A 19669-nucleotide genomic window follows, 5' to 3' on the forward strand; every position below is an offset into this window, starting at 1 on the left:
GTCGCGAGCCCCCCTGGGAAATGTAGTCCATGCGAGGACAAAGGATTCTGGGAAATGTAGTTCTTTGAGCTTGTCTGCGAGGAGAGCCCTGGCTGAGCCTATCACTTGTCCAGACCCCATTCTGGGTTCGTGGTCGAGCTCCTTGGGCGGCTGGCTCCTGGGTTCCCGGTTCTTCCAGGAGGAAACCGACGTTCCTACAGGGCAGTGACTTGTAGCTCTGCATCTGCGTAAATGCGAGCAAGGCAAGTAGACAACCGCCAAGAACAAACCTATTTCCCCGTAAGTCTTTCAACAAGAGTGTATGGAGGACTTCCCTGGTGACTTAAGTGGTTGAGAATCCGCCTGCCAATGCAGGGAACACGGGTTCGAGTCCTGGTCCCAGAAGATCCCACATGCCTTGGAGCAACTAAGCCTGTGTGCCAGAACTACTGAGCTTGTGCTTTAGAGCCGGCAAGCCACAGCTACTGAGCCTATGTGCCACAACTACCGAAGCCTGCGCACCTAGAGCCCATGCTCGGCAAGAAAGAGAAGCCACCTCAATGAGAAGCCCACGCACCTCAACGAAGAGTAGCCCCCCTCACACCACAACTAGGGAAAGCCTGTGAGCAGCAACGAAGACCCAAAGCAGCCAAAAATAAAGAAATTTATATTAGAAAAAAAAATGTATGGATCACCTGCTATGTGCCAAGCCCCATTGTAAAGGATTTGAAATACCTCAGTGGGCAAAATAGAGATCGTTGCTCTGGAGAACAGTTTTGGGAGGTGGGGGTGGGGGAAGGAGGTAGAGAGCAGACAATAAGCCATGAATATCATTATATAACATTTTAGGAGATAAGTGTTATGGGAAAAAGTGAAAGAAGAGCAGTGTGGTGGGGATTTGGGAAAGTGAGTAGGGTGGCTCCTCGCAGGCCTCACTGAGAGAGTGAGAATGGAGGGAAGAGTCAGAGGCAGTGCAGGAGAGGAGGGCCATTTCAGGCACCGAGAAACAACAATTTTTTTTTTTTTTTGGTAAAGAAACACATGGCCCATTTAGAAGGTTTGATAAATAAAATAAAGAAAGATGCACTTGATGCCACCACACAAAAATAAATGGTTAACATTTTGGTGAACATCTTTTAGCAGCCCTTTGGACTCCATATTAATCTCTCTGATAGTCACACCAATCTGTTTTTAACAAAATGGAATATTGCAGATAGCAATTGTAACCTATGTTGGTTACAATTATGTGTGGGTTTTTTCCCCACTTAAGAATATGCCTTGAATATTTGAACTTGCCAATAAATATTATCCGTCAGTAGTGTTTTCAGTGACTTCAGTACATTCCATTGCATTTAAATAAATTCTTTTGTTAAACATATTTAAACTTATTTATTTAAATGTATTTACCTAATATTTTACCCCTACTGTTAGTTATATTTTTTCTAGTTTTTTGCTCCATTAATATCCTTGTAGCTATATCTTTGAAAATTATTTTATTTATTTATTTATTTATTTATTTATTTATTTATTTATTTTTGGCTGTGTTGGGTCTTTGTTTCTGTGCGAGGGCTTTCTCTAGTTGCGGTGAGCGGGGACCACTCTTCATCGCGGTGCGCGGGCCTCTCACTATCTCGGCCTCTCTTGTTGCAGAGCACAGGCTCCAGACACGCAGGCTCAGTAGTTGTGGCTCACGGTCCCAGTTGTTCCGCGGCATGTGGGATCCTCCCAGACCAGGGCTCGAACCCGTGTCCCCTGCATTGGGGACAGATTCTCAACCACTGCGCCACCAGGGAAGCCCGAAAATTCTTTTCTTTTCTTTTTTTTTTTTTTTGCGGTACACTGGCCTCTCACTATTGTGGCCTCTCCCGTTGCGGAGCACAGGCTCCGGACGCGCAGGCTCAGCGGCCATGGCTCACCGGCCTAGCCACTCTGCGGCATGTGGGATCTTCCCGGACCGGGGCATGAACCCGTGTCCCCTGCATCGGCAGGCGGACTCTCAACCACTGCGCCACCAGGGAAGCCCGAAAATTATTCTTTAGTTTAAATTCCCTGAAGCTGAATTGCTGGATCAAGGACTGGTAGAATTCTAAGTACATTGACTAGTTGCCTTCCAGGAAGATTTTACAATTTATATTTCCATAAGCAGTTTCTGACACCCATGCCCACTCTGGGTTTTTTTCTTTTTAACGATTTAAAAAATGCTCTTTTTTATTTAATAGAGCAAAATTTTTATATTTAACATGAAATTAAATATAATATCATATTTATTGAACCATTCAGACATATTAATTGCCTGTATATGTACTTTGCCCATTTCCTATTGAAATGTTAAAACTTTTGGTATCATTTTGAAATACTGTATATGCACAATTTTTTAAAGAGAAAAGTGCTTTGTTGTTTATCCTGTCTATGAAAATAATGCATTCATTGTTAAAAAAATTTACACACAGTATATGGAATGAAGAAACATGTAATAAAGAAATAAATCCAACAGAAACATTGGTTACATGTTTATATGCTATTCATATATGCTGTTGTATGTGCATATACACATTTGTGAGTATGAAACAAAAATAGAATCATATTTCTCATACTTTTAGAAATATGAAATATACATACAGAAAGCCAATTAGAACATATAATCCAGTGTAACACATGATTATAAAGAGATCACCCCTGTAAACATCTACCCAACTTGAGAGGTAGCCCCCTACTAACACTCAGTACCTTCTTCCTAAACACTAATCAGCTACTATCATGACTTTTGAGATAGACATTTTTGTGCTTTTCTTTATGGTTTTACTACCTACTCATACATCCTTACATAATAGTTTTACTTATTTTTAACTTTATAAAATAGAGTCATATAGTCATATTTTTTGTGTGCTTTGTTCTCCAAATATTTTGTCAGATTTATCCCCATTATTGCAGGTAGCTTTAGCTATTATACTGTCAATGGACATTTGTGTTGTTTCAAAGTTTTATCTTTTAGGAACCGTGATAAAACAAATTTAGTAATATGTTATTGGTAGAATCTAGGTGATGGTATATGGGCGTTCACTGTAAAATTCTTTCAACTTTACTTTGTATTTGAAAATTTTCATAATAAAATGTTGAGGAAAACTCCATACCTGGGGTTTGACCCAAAATGGAGTAGCCCCATTCCTCCCATGTCATCCCTTTTACAATTAAAAATCCATGGACATAACACAACAAACAAGCACAGGAAGACTCTGAAATGTGGAAGGAAGAAGGCAAACTGAGAACTTTAGAGCCAGGGAAGGACATGTGGTAAATTCCCTTGTTTTCCTTATCACCTCCTGTATGTCTCAGCTAGGGTGTTGCAGAAGCTTACAAGCCAGAACCGACAACAGACCCAGACAAGAAAAAAACAAAACTCTAAGAAAAGCCTATTTGCCTTAGTTGAAACTGGGGGAAATGGTGGCCTAACACAGAGAACTTTTTTGGTAATACCCACCTTACTGTAACCAAACACCAGTGGGAAACCACCCCCCACTCATCTGAACTGTGGAAGCCAAAGGAAGCAGCATGTTTTTCTCAAATGGAAAGAAAAGGAACTGTCAACCATGAATTCTATATCTGGTGAAAATACAATTCAGGAGTAAAAGGGAAATAAAGACATTCTCAGACAAAGGATAACCAAGAGTATTCATTGCTAGCAGAACTACCCTTAAAGAATAACTAAAGGAAGTATTCTAAACAAAGTAAATGATAACAGAAGAAGGCTTGGAACTGTAGAGAGAAAAAAAAGAACATCAGAGTGGGTAAAAATAGGGATAACTAAAATTGACTCTCCTAACTATGAGTTTCTTAAAACAGAAGTGATGGTTGAAGTAAAATGATAGCACGATTGGTGCCCAATGTATACAGAGGAAAGACTTAAGACAATTATATTTTAAAAAGTGGGGAGACAGAGGGACCTCAGTGGGATTGAGGTTTCTGTACTTTGCTAAGTTATGTGTGTATACCTAGAGCAACCACTAAAAATTATACAAAATGATATACTGAAGAAGACTATATAAATCAAAGTGGAAGTCTAAAAAATGTTTAAGTAACATACGAGAAGGCCAGAGAAGAGAAGCAGAACAATAAACATGAAACAGAAAACAAGGTTAAACAAAATCCTCTCTCTCGTTAATCAAATGGCTCACGATAGACTACCTCAAGCTTTATTTATTTGTTTTTCATTTTCAAGTAAGAGTAATAGTAGCTTTAAAAAACATGCTGCTGTAATAAACCAGTCACAGAAAGACAAATACTCTATTATTCTACTTATATGAGGTTATTTGAATAGTCAGAATCATGGAAACAGAAAGCAGAATGGTGGTTGCCTGGGGCTGGGGGAAGGTGCTGTGGAGAGTTATTGTTTAATTGGTACAGAGTTTTAGATTTACAAAATGAAGAGTTCTGGAGATGGATGGTGGTGATGGTTGCACAACACTGTGGATATATTTAATACCACTGAACTGTACACTTGAAAATGGTTAAGATGGTAAATTTTATGTGTATTTTACCACAATAAAATGTCTTGGAAAAAAATGCTGCTGTAAATATTCTGTACATGCTGATGTACCTCTTCATGAGTTTTTCTAGAGTTTGCAGGTACCTGTGGATAATTAAGACTTTCCCAAGAGTGCATAGTTACTGATAGTTGTAAGGGAATGAATGTCTAGGCCACAATTTCCATTTGTGTTCTCTTGAGCAAGGAAGGTTCTCTCCTATTTTCATTCCCTTCAAATAACCCTCTTCCCACTCACCAGAGGACTCTTAAAATGGTTCAGTGCCCAATGGTGTCAAACTCTCTGGAGTACCACAGTCTAGGACTACTGAAACGAATCTTTTCTAGGAAGACTTCTTTTCTGATTAATGAAAGACCCCACACATGGGGCTTCCCTGTCGTTAGTCACATTTCTGTTAGAAATGGGGTATATAGGCCCTTAGCAGTCTCTGAGACCAGATACTTCTACAATTTGAGAGTCGTGGTAGTTTCACTGTCCCTTCTCATCTAGTCAACAAACTGTCAAATAATGTACTGCTTTCAAGAAAGAGTGTATGGTGAGAACAATGCAATTAAGGCGCTGGTAAAGAAAATATTGAATGATTAAAATGCCACACACACACACCACACACACACACACACCTTTTTTTTTTAAAGCAAGCACCGTTCTGCAAGAGATGATGTGAAAAGTATTTCAAAATGGATGCCAACCAGAGAAACTTACTGGGCTTACTCACTGACGTCAACTTTGTCTTCAGCTCTGCTCCATATTCATCCACAGGAGGGCGCATTAAATGTCCAACCTGTATTTTTTCTAACACCACCAAGCTGTTAACTCAATTGTGACACAGGCTACCTGGAGATGATATCAGATGCCACAAGTTAAGGCTTCAGTCGTACAAGATTGTCCACCACCCCAAATTCCACCCCCACTTCAGACACCAATCTCAAGTTCAGGTTGTTACCTGTGACTCTGACCTACTGGCTATAAATCAGGGGTTTATGCACCCCCCTCCTCAAGTTTGATTAATTTTCTACAGCTGCTCACAGAATTCAGGAAAACATTTTGCTTACCAAATCACCAGTTTACTATAAAAGGATATAATACAGAAACAGCCCAATGGAAGAGAGGCATAGGACAAGGTATGGGGAAAGGATGCAGAGTTTTCTTGCTCTCTCTCAGCACCTCTCTCCCAGCACCTCCACAAGTTCACCAACCTGGACGCTCTGAACCCCAGTCATTTTGAGATTTTATAGAGGCTTCATTACATAGGCATGATTGATGAAATCATTGGTCATTGATGATTGAACTCAATCTCCAGCTCTCCAGCCCCTCTTCCCTCCCTTGATATTGGGGAGCAGGGATGGGGTTACTTCAACCCTCTAATAACATGGGTTGTTCCCTGGCAACCTGCCCCCATCTTTAGGTGTTTTCCAAAAATTAGTTCATTAACATAAGGTCTGGTGTGGTTGACAAGAGCTTGTTATGAATATCAAAAGACACATTTATCTCTCTTACCACTTAGGAAATCCCAAGGGTTTTGGGAGCTCTGTGCCAGAAACTGGTTGAAGATCATATATATATTTCTTATTATAAATCACAATATCACAAACTGGCCAAAACAACAACTTGAAACAGTCATGTTAATGAAGCTTCTTGTCTTTTCATTTATTCTCTTTTTTAAATGCAGATTTGTAAGTGTACATTTTCGTCAAATTTGATAAATTTGTTTGACCCCAAATAAAACATGGAACATTCTCATTATCCCAGAAAGTTCCCTCAAACTACTTCCCACTCAAAACCACCCACCCAGAAGCAACCACTCTTCTGATATTTTTTGCTGTATATTAGTTTTGCCAGTTCTAAAACTTCATATAAATGGAATCTTATAGTATGTACTTTTTTGTGTCTCACTTCTCTCCCTCAACATATTATTTATGAGATTAATTTATTATGGTCTGTGTATCAATACTTCTTTTCATTACTGTGTAGTATTTTTTTAAAAAATACCCAATATCAATAGAATTTACATTCTTTTAAAAATATTTATTTCATTAATTTTATTTTTTGCTTCATCGGGTCTTAGTTGTGGCATGTGGGCTCTTCATTGTGGTATGTGGGCTCCTCTCTAGTTGCTGTGTGCAGGCTCTCTTAGTTGTGGCGTGCAGGCTCAGTAGTTGCACTGCACGGGCTTAGTTGCCCTGCTGAATGTGGAATCTTAGTTCTCCATCCAGGGATCAAACCCACATCTCCCGCATTGTAAGGTGGATTCTTAACCACTAGACCACCAGGGAAGTCCCACTGTGTAGTATTTCATTGCACAAATGTACAACAGTATTTATGCATTCACCTGTTGATGCACACTTGGATTGTTTCTAAGTTATTATGAATAAAGCTGCCATGAACATTGGTGCACAAGTCTTTTGGTGGGCATCGATTTATTTCTCTTGAGTAAATACCTAAGGCTAGAACAACTGGTTGTGGGGTAGGTGTATTACTCTGCTTGGGCTGCCATAAGAAAATACACAGACTGGGTGGTTTAAACAACAGAAATTTATTTCTCACTGTTCTTGAGGCTAAAAAGACCTGGGAAGTCTGATCTGAGAAGTGTAAGGTTAAGGCACCAGCAAGGTAGGGTTTATTCTGAGGCCTCTTCTCTTGGCTTGTAGGCAGCTGCCATCTTGCTGTGTGCTCACATGATCTCTTTGTGAGTGCAGGAAAGAGAGAGAGAGCAAGCTCCCTAGTATCTCTTCTTATAAGGGCCCTAATCCCATCATGAGGGCCCCACCCTCGTGACCTCAACTAGCCCTGATTACTTCCCAAAAGCCTCATTTTCAAATGCCATCTACTGGGGGTTAGGACTTCAACATATGCATTTTGGGAGGAACACAAACATTCAGTCCATAACAGTAGGTGACGTTTAACTTTATAACAAACTATTAACTAGCTTTCCAAAGTGGTTTTCTCATTTTACACTCCCAGGAGCAATGCAGGAGAGTTCCCACATGTTCACTAACACTTGGCAGTGTCATCTCTTTCCTTTTAGCCTTTTACTGAGTGCATAATGGCATCTCATTGTACTTTCAATTCGTATTTCCCTGAAGACTAATGATTTTGAGACCCTTTTCAGGTGCTCATGGGCCACTTGTATATGTTCTTTTGTGAAGTATCAGCTCAAGTCTCTTTCAAGTCACTATCACAGTTTTCAAGGTCTCTGTGAAATATGATTTACTTGGTACCAAAGGATACAAGCAGATCTAAAGTGAGTCAGGAATTGCAGTGATGTGGGATGTCCTCCATCAGAGCTATTTTTCTTATTCTCCCAAACATAAATTAAATTTTACTAAACCTCTAGATGCTTTAAACTATCCCTTAGCCTTTTGGTCACAGTAACTGCTCCTAAACATTCCTTGGTGAATTTAGGTGTGTCAAACAATGGTTCTGTAGGTAGGGAATGCCTCTGAAAGGACTCCCTGAATTTCATCAAACTCAGATTGATAAAATTCATATCAAAACTGATATAAAACACAGTTCAGTTGTTTCATGCTGTTAAGAACTTTTATCCTGGGCTTCCCTGGTAGCACAGTGGTTAAGAATCCGCCTGCCAATGCAAGGGACACGGGTTCCAGCCCTGGTCCGGGAAGATCCCACAGGCCACGGAGCAACTAAATCTGTGCGCCTGAGCCTGCACTCTAGAGCCCACAAGCCACAACTACTGAAGCCCGCATGCCTAGAGCCTGTTCTCCACAACGAGAGAAACCACCACAATGAGAAGCCAGCGCACTGCCACGAAGAGTAGCCCCCAGTCGCTGCAACTAGAGAAAGCCTGCACACAGCAACGAAGACCCAGCACAGCCAAAAATAAATAAAATAAAATAAATTAATTAAAAAGAAGAAATTTATCCTGAGCACAGACTCTACATTCTCGCTATATGCTATGTTCATCGTTGCTCAGCTGTGTACCAGAGCTGTGGCACAGCTTTGTGTCTTCAGATGACCCCACTTGGAAGCACACTGCTTGCTCTACCACCAGTAGACTTCAGGGGTCACACTGCACGTCATCCCCATGGTTCGAATCCTTACATCATCTTTAAAATTTTTCCTATAAGAGGTTTAATTAATGAATTGTCTAATACATAACAACATGCATGTGTAATCAGTACTGCATATCATTATACCTATACCAATTAATAACATTGAAACCCAAATCTAATCTTGTGCTATAGGACTAAAATCATTGGCTAGGTTTAAGGAGCACATATTTTGAAACATTTAAAATTGATCCAGTTCTAACAAGTAATCCACACTTATTCTATTCTCATTCACATTATTTATGACATTACATTAATACTTTCTTTCATTTCTTGGCTCAGCAATACATCAGCCCAAGAAATGTGACTTAGCAAATTGTGGCATATTAATCTCTTGCTAGCATAGAATATATTTTGTAAAGATTTCAAGATACCCCTTACAGATTTCCTCCTGTGTCTAAAGCACTATGCTCATAAGGCATGTGATTCTGTGTGTTCTCAAGGCCTCCAGACACCAGGTAACAATGGCCCACACAGAAGGACAAATCTGAGAATAGTCTTTAAGTTGAAGTGAGCATTTTCTGTCCCAAGAGGTAAAGGTAAAAAATTATGATTAATAAACGTACCCATGCATCTTAACATACAGAAAAATTTAGATCTTATACCTTCTATCCAAGAATATATAGCTAAGATTAGATAGGTGTAACTTTGGGGCCATTATCCTCCACATCCTCCAAGTATCCAGAAGTATCTTCTGGCCCAGCAGCCATAATTTCAGCTGGCTTCACACCATTTTATTGTTTCATTTATGTTTTGAATAGATACAAGGAGTGCAGTGTGCCAGCTGGTCTTTGTCAGATATTTCCCTTCAGTGGGAGTGGTCTTTCCAGAGGTGCATACAACTGTTCAGCAGCTGTCTCCTCAGATGTTTCAGATGATAGCTCAGGTACAAGGAAGCAAGACTCATGATGGCTTTGAAGCCCTAGGCCCTATCAGATCTAATGTATCTTGTAACAACCTATGAGAACAGCTGAGTTTCCAAGGCTCCTGCAAGGGACTTGCCCAGTGTAAATACACTTTACCAATCAGGAGTCATTTTTATCTTAAGCAATGTTGCCTCATTATGCAGCTGATGAATCTTTTGAGCATGTTACCAAGGCAGTCAGAAACATAAATAAGATTGTTCAGAAACACAGTTGACATACTTTCTTGGGTGGTTACCAGGGGAACAGAGCTAAAATGCTATTCCAAGGTCAAATTCTTTCACAGAGAAAGAGAAAGGATTTCCTTATCTTATTACCTATCACCCATCCCCTTGTTCTTTGGTTAATTGTTTTTTTTTTTCATTAAACTGTATTTTGAGATCATTACTGATTCACATGCAGTTGTCAGAAATAACACACAGGGCTCCTGTGTATACTTTACCGTTTCCCCAGTGGCAACATCTTGCAAAACTATAGTACAATAATGTGCTTGTTAGCTTTTTTTTTTTTTTTTAATTTTTTTTTTTAAACCCACATTTGTTTATTTATTTATTTATGTTTGGCTATGTTGGTTCTTCACTTCTGTGCAAGTGCTTTCTCTAGTTGTGGCAAGCGGGGGGTCACTCTTCATCGCCGTGCGCGGGCCTCTCACTATCGAGGCCTCTCCTGTTGCTGGAGCACAGGCTCCAGATGCGCAGGCTCAGCAGCTGTGGCTCACAGGCCCAGCTGCTCCGCGGCATGTGGGATCTTCCCAGACCAGGGCTCGAACCCGTGTCCCCTGCATTAGCAGGCAGACTCTCAACCACTGCGCCACCAGGGAAGCCCGCTTGTTAGCTTTTTTAATACAGAAAAGAAGACAAGTTAGTATATACCTGGTCACCAGGACTTATATTGTAAAATGGGCCATTAACAACCAATTTATTTATTAAATAATTAGGTGATTTTTTTGATCGAAATAACTTTTTAGTATCCATAGTATTTTTATAGGAAATTTTCTACCAAATAATAGTATGACAGTATTTAACACACCAAACAGTGTTATTTGACAGAGTTAACAGTATCTCTTTCACCCTCACAGCAAGTGTCTCTTTTAGGTATCTCAAACTTAGTATGTTTTAAATTGGATGTTTTATCTTCTCTCCCAAACCAGTTTTACCAACATTTTTAGTAGACTTTACTTTTTTAGATCAGTGTTAGCTTCACAGCAAAACTGAGCGGAAGGTACAGAGAGCTCCCATAGACCTCCTACCTTACCCACATACACAGTTTCCCTCACTATTTTTTTTATATACTGCAGGTTCTTATTAGTCATCCATTTTATACACATCAGTGTATACATGTCAATCCCAATCTCGCAATTCGTCACATCACCCCTGCCCACCACCACTATCCTCCCCTGGTGTCCATACATGTGTTCTCTACATCTGTGTCTCAATTTCTGCCCTGCAAACCAGTCCATCTGTACCATTTTTCTAGGTTCCACATACATGCGTTAATATGTGATATTTGTTTTTCTCTTTCTGACTTACTTCACTCTGTATGACAGTCTCTAGATTCATCCACGTCTCAACAAATGAACCAATGTTCCTTTTTATGGCTGAGTAATATTCCATTGTATATATGTACCACATCTTCTTTATCCATTCATCTGTTGATGGGCATTTAGGTTGCTTCCATGACCTGGCTATTGTAAATAGTGCTGCAGTGAACATTGGGGTGCGGTGCATGTGTGTTTTTCACTATGGTTTTCTCAGGGTATGTGCCCAGTAGTGGGATTGCTGGGTCATATGGTAATTCTATGTTTAGTTTTTTTCTTTTACATCTTTATTGGTGTATAATTGCTTTACAATGGTGTGTTAGTTTGTGCTTTATAACAAAGTGAATCAATTATACATATACATATGCTCCCATATCTCTTCCCTCTTGCATCTCCCTCCCTCCCACCCTCCCTATCCCACCCATCTAGGTGGTCACAAAGCACCGAGCTGATCTCCTTGTGCTATGCGTCTCCTTCCCACTATCTATTTTACATTTGGTAGTGTATATATGTCAATGCCACTCTCTCACTTTGTCACAGCTTACCCTTCCCCCTCCCCATATCCTCAAGTCCATTCTCTAGTAGGTCTGTGTCTTTATTCCCATCTTACCCCTACGTTCTTCATGACATTTTTTTCTTAGATTCCATATATATGTGTTAGCATATGGTATTTGTCTTTCTCTTTCTGACTTACTTCACTCTGTATGACAGACCCTAGATCCATGCACCTCACTGCAAGTAACTCAATTTCGTTTCCTTTTATGGCTGAGTAATATTCCATTGTATATATGTGCCACATCTTCTTTATCCATTCATCCGATGATGGACACTTAGGTTGTTTCCATCTCCTGGCTATTGTAAGTAGAGCTACAATGAACATTTTGGTACATGACTCTTTTTGAATTATGAGTTTCTCAGGGTATATGTCCAGTAGTGGGATTGCTGGGTCATATGGTAGTTTATTTTTAGTTTTTTAAGGAACCTCCATACTGTTCTCCATAGTGGCTGTAACAATTTACATTCCCACCAGCAGTGCAAGAGTGTTTCCTTTTCTCCACACCCTCACCATCATTTATTGTTTCTAGACTTTCTGCTGATGGCCATTCTGACCGGTGTGAGATGATACCTCTTTGTAGTTTTGATTTGCATTTCTCTAATGATTAATGATGTTGAGCATTCTTTCACGTGTTTGTTGGCAGTCTGTATATCTTCTTTGGAGAAATGTCTATTTAGGTCTTCTGCCCATTTTTGGATTGGGTTGTTGGCTTTTTTGTTATTGAGCTGCATGTGTTGTTTGTAAATTTTGGAGATTAATCCAACTGACAAAGTTGCTTCATTTGCAAATATTTTCTCCCATTCTGAGGGTTGTCTTTTGGTCTTCTTTATGGTTTCCTTTGCTGTGCAAAGCTTTGAAGTTTCATTAGGTCCCATTTGTTTATTTTTGTTTTTATTTCCATTTCTCTAGGAGGTGGGTCAAAAAGGATCCTGCTGTGGTTTATGTCATAGAGTGTTCTGCCTATGTTTTCCTCAAAGAGTTTGATAGTTTCTGGCCTTACATTTAGATCTTTAATCCATTTTGAGCTTATTTTTGTGTATGGTGGTAGGGAGTGTTCTAATCTCATACTTTTACATGTACCTGTCCAGTTTTCCCAGCACCAATTATTGAAGAGGCTGTCCTTTCTCCACTGTACATTCCTGCCTCCTTTATCAAAGATAAGGTGACCATATGTGCGTGGGTTTATCTCTGGGCTTTCTATCCTGTTCCATTGATCTATATTTCTGTTTTTGGGCTAGTACCATACTGTCTTGATTACTGTAGCTTTGTAGTATAGTCTGAAGTCAGGGAGCCTGATTCCTCCAGCTCCATTTTTCGTTCTCAAGATTGATTTCGCTATTCGGGGTCTTTTGTGTTTCCATAAAAATTGTGAAATTTTTTGTTCTAGTTCCGTGAAAAATGCCAGTGGTAGTTTGATAGGGATTGCATTGAATCTGTAGATTGCTTTGGGTAGAAGAGTCATTTTCACAATGTTGATTCTTCCAATCCAACAACATGGTATATCTCTCCATCTATTTGTATCTTCTTTAATTTCTTTCATCAGTGTCTTATAATTTTCTGCATACAGGTCTTTTGTCTCCTTAGGTAGGTTTATTCCTAGATATTTTTTTTCTTTTTGTTGCAATAGTAAATGGGAGTGTTTTCTTAATTTTACTTTCAGATTTTTCATCATTAGTGTATAGGAATGCCATAGATTTCTGTGCATTAATTTTGTATCCTGCTACTTTACCAAATTCATTGTTTAGCTCTAGTAGATTTCTGGTAGCATCTTTAGGATTCTCTATGTATAGTACCATATCATCTGCAAACAGTGACAGCTTTACTTCTTCTTTTCTGATTTGGATTCCTTTTCTTTCCTTTTCTTCTCTGATTGCTGTGGCTAAAACTTCCAGAACTATGTTGAATAAGAATGGTGAGAGTGGGCAACCTTGTCTTGTTCCTGATCTTAGTGGAAATGCTTTCAGTTTTTCACCATTGAGGACGATGTTGGTTGTGGGTTTGTCATATATGGCCTTTATTATGTTGAGGAAAATTCCCTCTATGCCTACTTTCTGCAGGGTTTTTATCATAAATGGGTGGTAAAATTTAAGTTAATACATGCATAAGCCCTCTGACTTCCCACGTACCTGAATATGTGCATATTTTCCATCATTTCCCCTTTTGATTGCAAATCTTGTTAGAAAGCAATGATGCTTAAAATATACAACCCTCAATGCTGGGGTGCTGGCTCCTACCTCAGGTTCAGATCATGTCCCTCGCTGTTAGGTCTCCTTTATATTCACCTAGTCATTCACATTGGAGGAAAACTAATCTGATCTCATGAACAGGCTCAGAGATATGTTAATGGGGAAACACTTTATAGGCTATACATTTTATCACTTACACTCAATTGTCACAGAAGCATTGCACATGTGCTATTAGCAGTAGACTTAAAGCAAGCAGTGTCACATTTCATGAGTAGTTATAATCTGTGAAAATTTCGCTAGATAATTTTCTTTCCATTCAGAACATCAGGGCAAAAGCATGGTTAACACAATAACTGTCATAAATACAGACCTTAGCTAACAGAAGTAGAATTTAACATCCACTAAAACATAGTCTTTTTCTCTCTGAAATAACCCTCATCTCCACCAAACACAGCAAATCAAAACTAGTTTGTTTGCAGTTGACCATATCAGCTCCTTCAAGCTGGCTGAGGTAGAAGTCCTCAGGAGTCTCAGACTGAATTCCCCAAAGGACTCTCAAGGCCAGGGACGCCATGACAAAAGTCTGCCATAAGCCTCCACCTCAGTGGATTTCTGTCTTCTAGAGGTATCCCAAATATCAAGATTCCTGCACATGCCAGGAGACAGTCTTTCCCATTCACCTGATAAGGCTGCTCAGAAACCAAGAGTCCCAGTTTTTGGAGGGACTGGGCAGAGAGAAAAGAAAAATGTTTCAATTCTACCCTCAGGAGTAGTATACCCAATTGCTGTAAGTCACAACTAACTTGAGGAGAAGGGCATCCCTCTATCTGGAAAACACAGATCAAAACTTTCCAGACAAAACCCATAAATATTATAACCATATTCACCAGTTCACTCAGTAACCAATCCTTCCATTAACTTTTTATGAAGCCATCAGATTTTCCTTTAGGATTATTTAAGTTCTTACCCAGTTCTGAAGTGTAATCTGAAATTTATCAGAGACCTGTTATTGTCAAAAAGTCGTTCCTATGAATCTGGAAGATGAAGCACTTTTGCAAAAGCATCAGAGTACAACAATAACTGTCTACAAAAGACAAAAGACTTAAAAAGTCACAGTTAAACATATTATCACAATGTAAGCGATAAAGAAACTTGGTTATAGTAAATAGAATTATGACTGATTATAATCTTAACCCTAAAAAACCTTAATCTCTCGCAAAAACCAAGAAACAATTGTGCATTTCCTGATTGGAAAGCTTAATGCTTTAGTCTTATTCTCCTAAGCAGGCAAAAGTAGATAAACTTAGACCTGCCCAGCAATTAATGTTCCAATATTTTACCTTTTTTGAAATGACTTAGTCAATGAATTCTCTTCATGTAACTTAGTTTAGTTTCAAGTTACAAAAATCTTGAGAGACTGTTTTAGATAGACATTCCCAAAACATAATTATTCCAATAAAGATTTTTAAAAACCTTGCTCCTTTTTGTTCATGTACTCTTAGAGATCACATATGATTAGATTAAAGTTCCTGAGAACCCAGGTAGATCATATACATCTCAAAGGTACAGGAAGAGAAATACCAATTCCTTCCAGAGAGCTAGTTTAACCAATAACAGAAGGCTCACTTTGATACAATAGCAGAGCCATGAGGGGCCATTGTTCTCCAGATCTCTTGGCAGCCCCCATTCATCATGCACAGCCACTACAGGGTCCCACATACTAGTAGACATCCACTGCAGTACTACCCCTGCAACTTTCAGGATTACCCCCTCAACTTTTGGACCCCACGTGTGAATGGCCGGCCACCCCGGGATAAAACCCACAACCTTCAGGCCCCACAAGCTAGTGGACAACCCCTGCAACATTCCATTCCCCATCCTGTATTTCCCAACATCTCAGTGCTCACTGGAGTTTCCTTGTTCTCCTGGCTGGCTCTGCCAACTGTTGGGCTGCACCCAGCAGGCCTCTAAGGCCTACATTTGCCCAGTTTAAGACCAAAGAAGAAGCCTGGAGTCAGCAACAGAGACATCAGTGGCTTAATGGATGGTAGGGGGTGTAGATTGCCAGTTATAGAGGGAATTACATCAGTTTGGCGCATTAGTTACCAGGACCCATACTACCCCTTTGATAAGGACAATCAGTAGCCTGGGCCTGGGGCAAGCATGTAGGAAGTTCAGTCGTGTGAGTAGGGTATAGGGGAAGCAGGCAGTGGTTGAGCAGGGGATGTTCAGAGAGGAAGAGAACCCCTATCCTGAGTGGCCTGACCATATAAATGTCATCAGTATTATACCATGTCCCTGTTCCCTCCTTCCTGATCCTCTCCTCCCCACTTCATGTAGTAAAGTCAGAGTAATTTATTTACCTATTTGGCTTTGAATGATTTCTTTACCAAAATATTATATTAGATATGATTTCTTGAGACTACTTTTGGCTTCATTATGACAATTTTTAAGGATATAAGCTGAATTTGTTTACGATAGAAATTTCTTGAAACAACTGGATCACTAGGCAGTTCTTTGGTCTTTTTAGGTTCTATAGGGAGTTTGTGTTGTAATCATGGCTTTGTATTGTGGGATTTGATCTGCATCATCAAGTCTGAATTCTTAAGGGACATCTGCAGCTACTTTCATGCAACAAAGATAACCTCACATCCTTCTTGGCAAATATATCCACCCACAATACAGGGGCAAGTCTGTGCCTTTATATCAGTTGTATCTCACATTTAGAAATCATGATGAACCTGAACCAGTAGTTTTTGATGAGCAACAGGATATGCCTGAAGTTTAGAATGAATAAAAGTTGGCCTGTTTTGACGGTGGGCTTGGCAATACACTGTGTACCTCTGTGTGGCTCACAAATGAAAAGTTAATCTAGAAAACCAGATTCATTTGGAATCAGAGTTCATAAGTTACACATAGCCAGCTTTCAATATTCAAGTGACAAAAGATCAATGCCGAGAACAAAGTCATCTACTTGAAGGCCAATTGACAATGTGATAGATAAAGTTCATGTAAAGCCTAGCTTTCTGCCCTCAAGCACAAGGAGACAAGATATTACAGGCAGAACACTAAGGATATCTTCTAGGCTACAATATCCAGAGAATAGCAGGAAGGGCTTCTTCAGCTCATGAGAGATGGTGCTGGTCTCTGATGGAAACCGTGGCCTTGGAACAGACACTTGAAGGACAAGTTAGAGGAAAATGATTCCATGAAACTTGAAAATACCTCCAATGGCCGTGACATGGAGCAATCCTTGTTCCCTCCAGGGAGAACAGTATCTGGGGAAATGTGCCAGGAAGAAGGATGAGCCTTTATTCCAACATCAGTGAGGTGAAGCCAAACTTTTCTCTCCATATGGTTTTTTGTTTGTTTGTTTGTTTGTTTTTGTTGGTTTTTTTAAACATCTTTATTGGAGTATAATTCCTTTACAATAGTGTGTTAGTTTCTGCATTATAACAAAGTGAACCAGTTATACATATACATATGTTCCCATATCTCTTCCCTCTTGCATCTCCCTCCCTCCACCCTCCCTCTCCCACCCCTCTAGGTGGTTTGTGTCCAAATGGTTTTAATTGGCTCACAAAGAGCTGTTCCTGTTGGCTAACTAGTGCTAGATGGAAGTTGCCTGTGGTGAAGTGGGGGTGGTGTCTTTAGGGAGTCCCAGCTGCAGAGAAGAGGCTCCTGGCACAGGCCTGGCCTCTGCTAACTCAGGCCATGGAGGGTGAATTCCCAGACACAATCCTGATTTCCTGGCTGCTCCCAGGGGGTCTCTGCGAGCCTGGCACTGCTTCGCTTCTATGGGGAGAGGGCACTCGAAGCCCTGCATGAGGCTGAGCTTTAATTTATGACCACTTCATGTCATGTGTGACTCTCACATGCAGGAAACCACAACAGAGGCTGATTCTACCTGGACCCTAGAGTAAACCCCTTTTCTTATTTCCCCTTAATTACCCTTAAGTGGTTGAAGTAATGCAGGGAGCCAGTGAAGATGGAGTTGAAGGTTGTCCCTAGAAGTAGGAGGATTAAAGACTTGAGGCTCTGGTAGAATTAAACAGCATATAACCTCACACCACAGCCAGTTTGAACAAGACAGAGGCCTTTCCTCTTTCTGCTAACACCACACTGCTGAGATTTCTTTTCCCCTTCAGACAGGATCTTCTGTATGGTGAATGATGATTTCTCCCTTGAGGTGAATGAGTGGGGACCAGGTAGATAGAGAGTGATTTTCCCTTTGACTTTGTACCCTATTGTAAGTTCACTGATTTCTCTTTATCCTCATGCTCCTTCTCACAGCCAACTTTTGACTGACAGTTGAGGGAGAGAGGGATGAGCAATAAAAGTATATCCCAAACATGACTCTTTTCATTCAACCCTGCTGCTTCTTTGGGTCCCAGAATGCAGTGAAATCTTTCTGTGTTCTGGAGTAACATTCTCAGGACTTTAGTTCCGTAGATTTAAATTTTCACCCTTCTGATTTTTTTGTGTCTACGAATGTTCACTTCCCAGTTTACCATTAGACTTGCCTACCACATCATCAGTGATTTTTCAATACATGATTATTTGGGATGAACAAAAACTCTACTGAGCATTGTATGGGATGTGCCCATGCATAATCTATGGTATTTTATCAAAGTGAATATGTAATGTAATAACCAGAGGAGACATGTATGCAGATATGGGTAATGCAAGGAAGAATATGATGAGACCAAAATGAGTCATGTAACCTTAAACACCAACATTAGTCCATGTTACTATATCTCAAACATTTGCACTAAACTACTTCTAAAATAAAACTTAACAGTTCAGAACACTACATTGATTTTATCACATGTAGTCAGGTTCCCACTGGCACCAACATACATTTGGGAGTTCATTTACTACATCCAAGAAGAACTATGTTGTGTGCTCAGTACATGTCTGTGAGATGTAATTAGTAAAGGAGTTAAGGGGAATGCACAATTATTAGAGTCTTAAAAAATCAAGGGAGGGCTTTCCTGGTGGCACAATGGTTGGGAGTCCGTTTGCCGATGCAAGGGACACGGGTTCGTGCCCTGTTCCGGGAAGATCCCACATGCCACGGAGCGGCTGGGCCTGTGAGCCATGGCCACTGAGCCTGCGCGTCCGGAGCCTGTGCTCCACAACAGGAGAGGCCACAACAGTGAGAGGCCCGTGTATCACACACACACAAAAAAAATCAAAGGAGTCTTTCAGCAGACGAATGAAAGAAAGAGGAAGAGAATTAGGAGAAAGTCGTGGAACATATAATTATGTGAGTTGATGACAAAAAAAGTTGTAAGTATGGCTCAGGGCCAAGTCATCTTGGGCTTGTATTTGAAGGCAATACTTGGATTTATCCTGGCCTCTTCAATATTTCTATAAGGAGTGGCTGACAGGATGCCATCAATGTTTTAGGAGGATTAAACTGATCCTGTGTGCAGGACAGATATGTGTAGGGGGAAGCAGGAGGCAGTCAGAACCACTATAAGCCTGTTGCTGTGCTCATGGTAAGAGCTGGTCAGTGTTGGGACCAAGTGGGAAAGGAGGTGATAGTGAGGACAATGAGTACTGATTTTTCACGAGAGTAGAGAAGATTGAGAAAGGAGAGAAGGCCAATGAGGAATTGAAGGCTTCTGAAGAATGACCACTGGAGATTTAGGTGAGTGCTCCCTGGACACCAGGGAAGACGAGGTGGGAACCCTCAGATGTAGAGTAGGAAAAGCGGCAAGGGCTCCTGGAAACTTGCTCCTTGGATTGGAACAAACTCTGGACTTGGAGTCAGAAGTTCTGGGTTCTAATCCAAATCCTGTAATTAATTCATGTTTTCATGTTCCTAAAGTGTTATAGTAACTCTGGACACTTTAGCATTAAGGGAACCTC

This window comes from Mesoplodon bidens (genome assembly GCF_964165515.1).
Source record: "Mesoplodon bidens genome assembly, chromosome: 4".
NCBI classification, from domain to species: Eukaryota; Metazoa; Chordata; class Mammalia; order Artiodactyla; family Ziphiidae; genus Mesoplodon; species Mesoplodon bidens.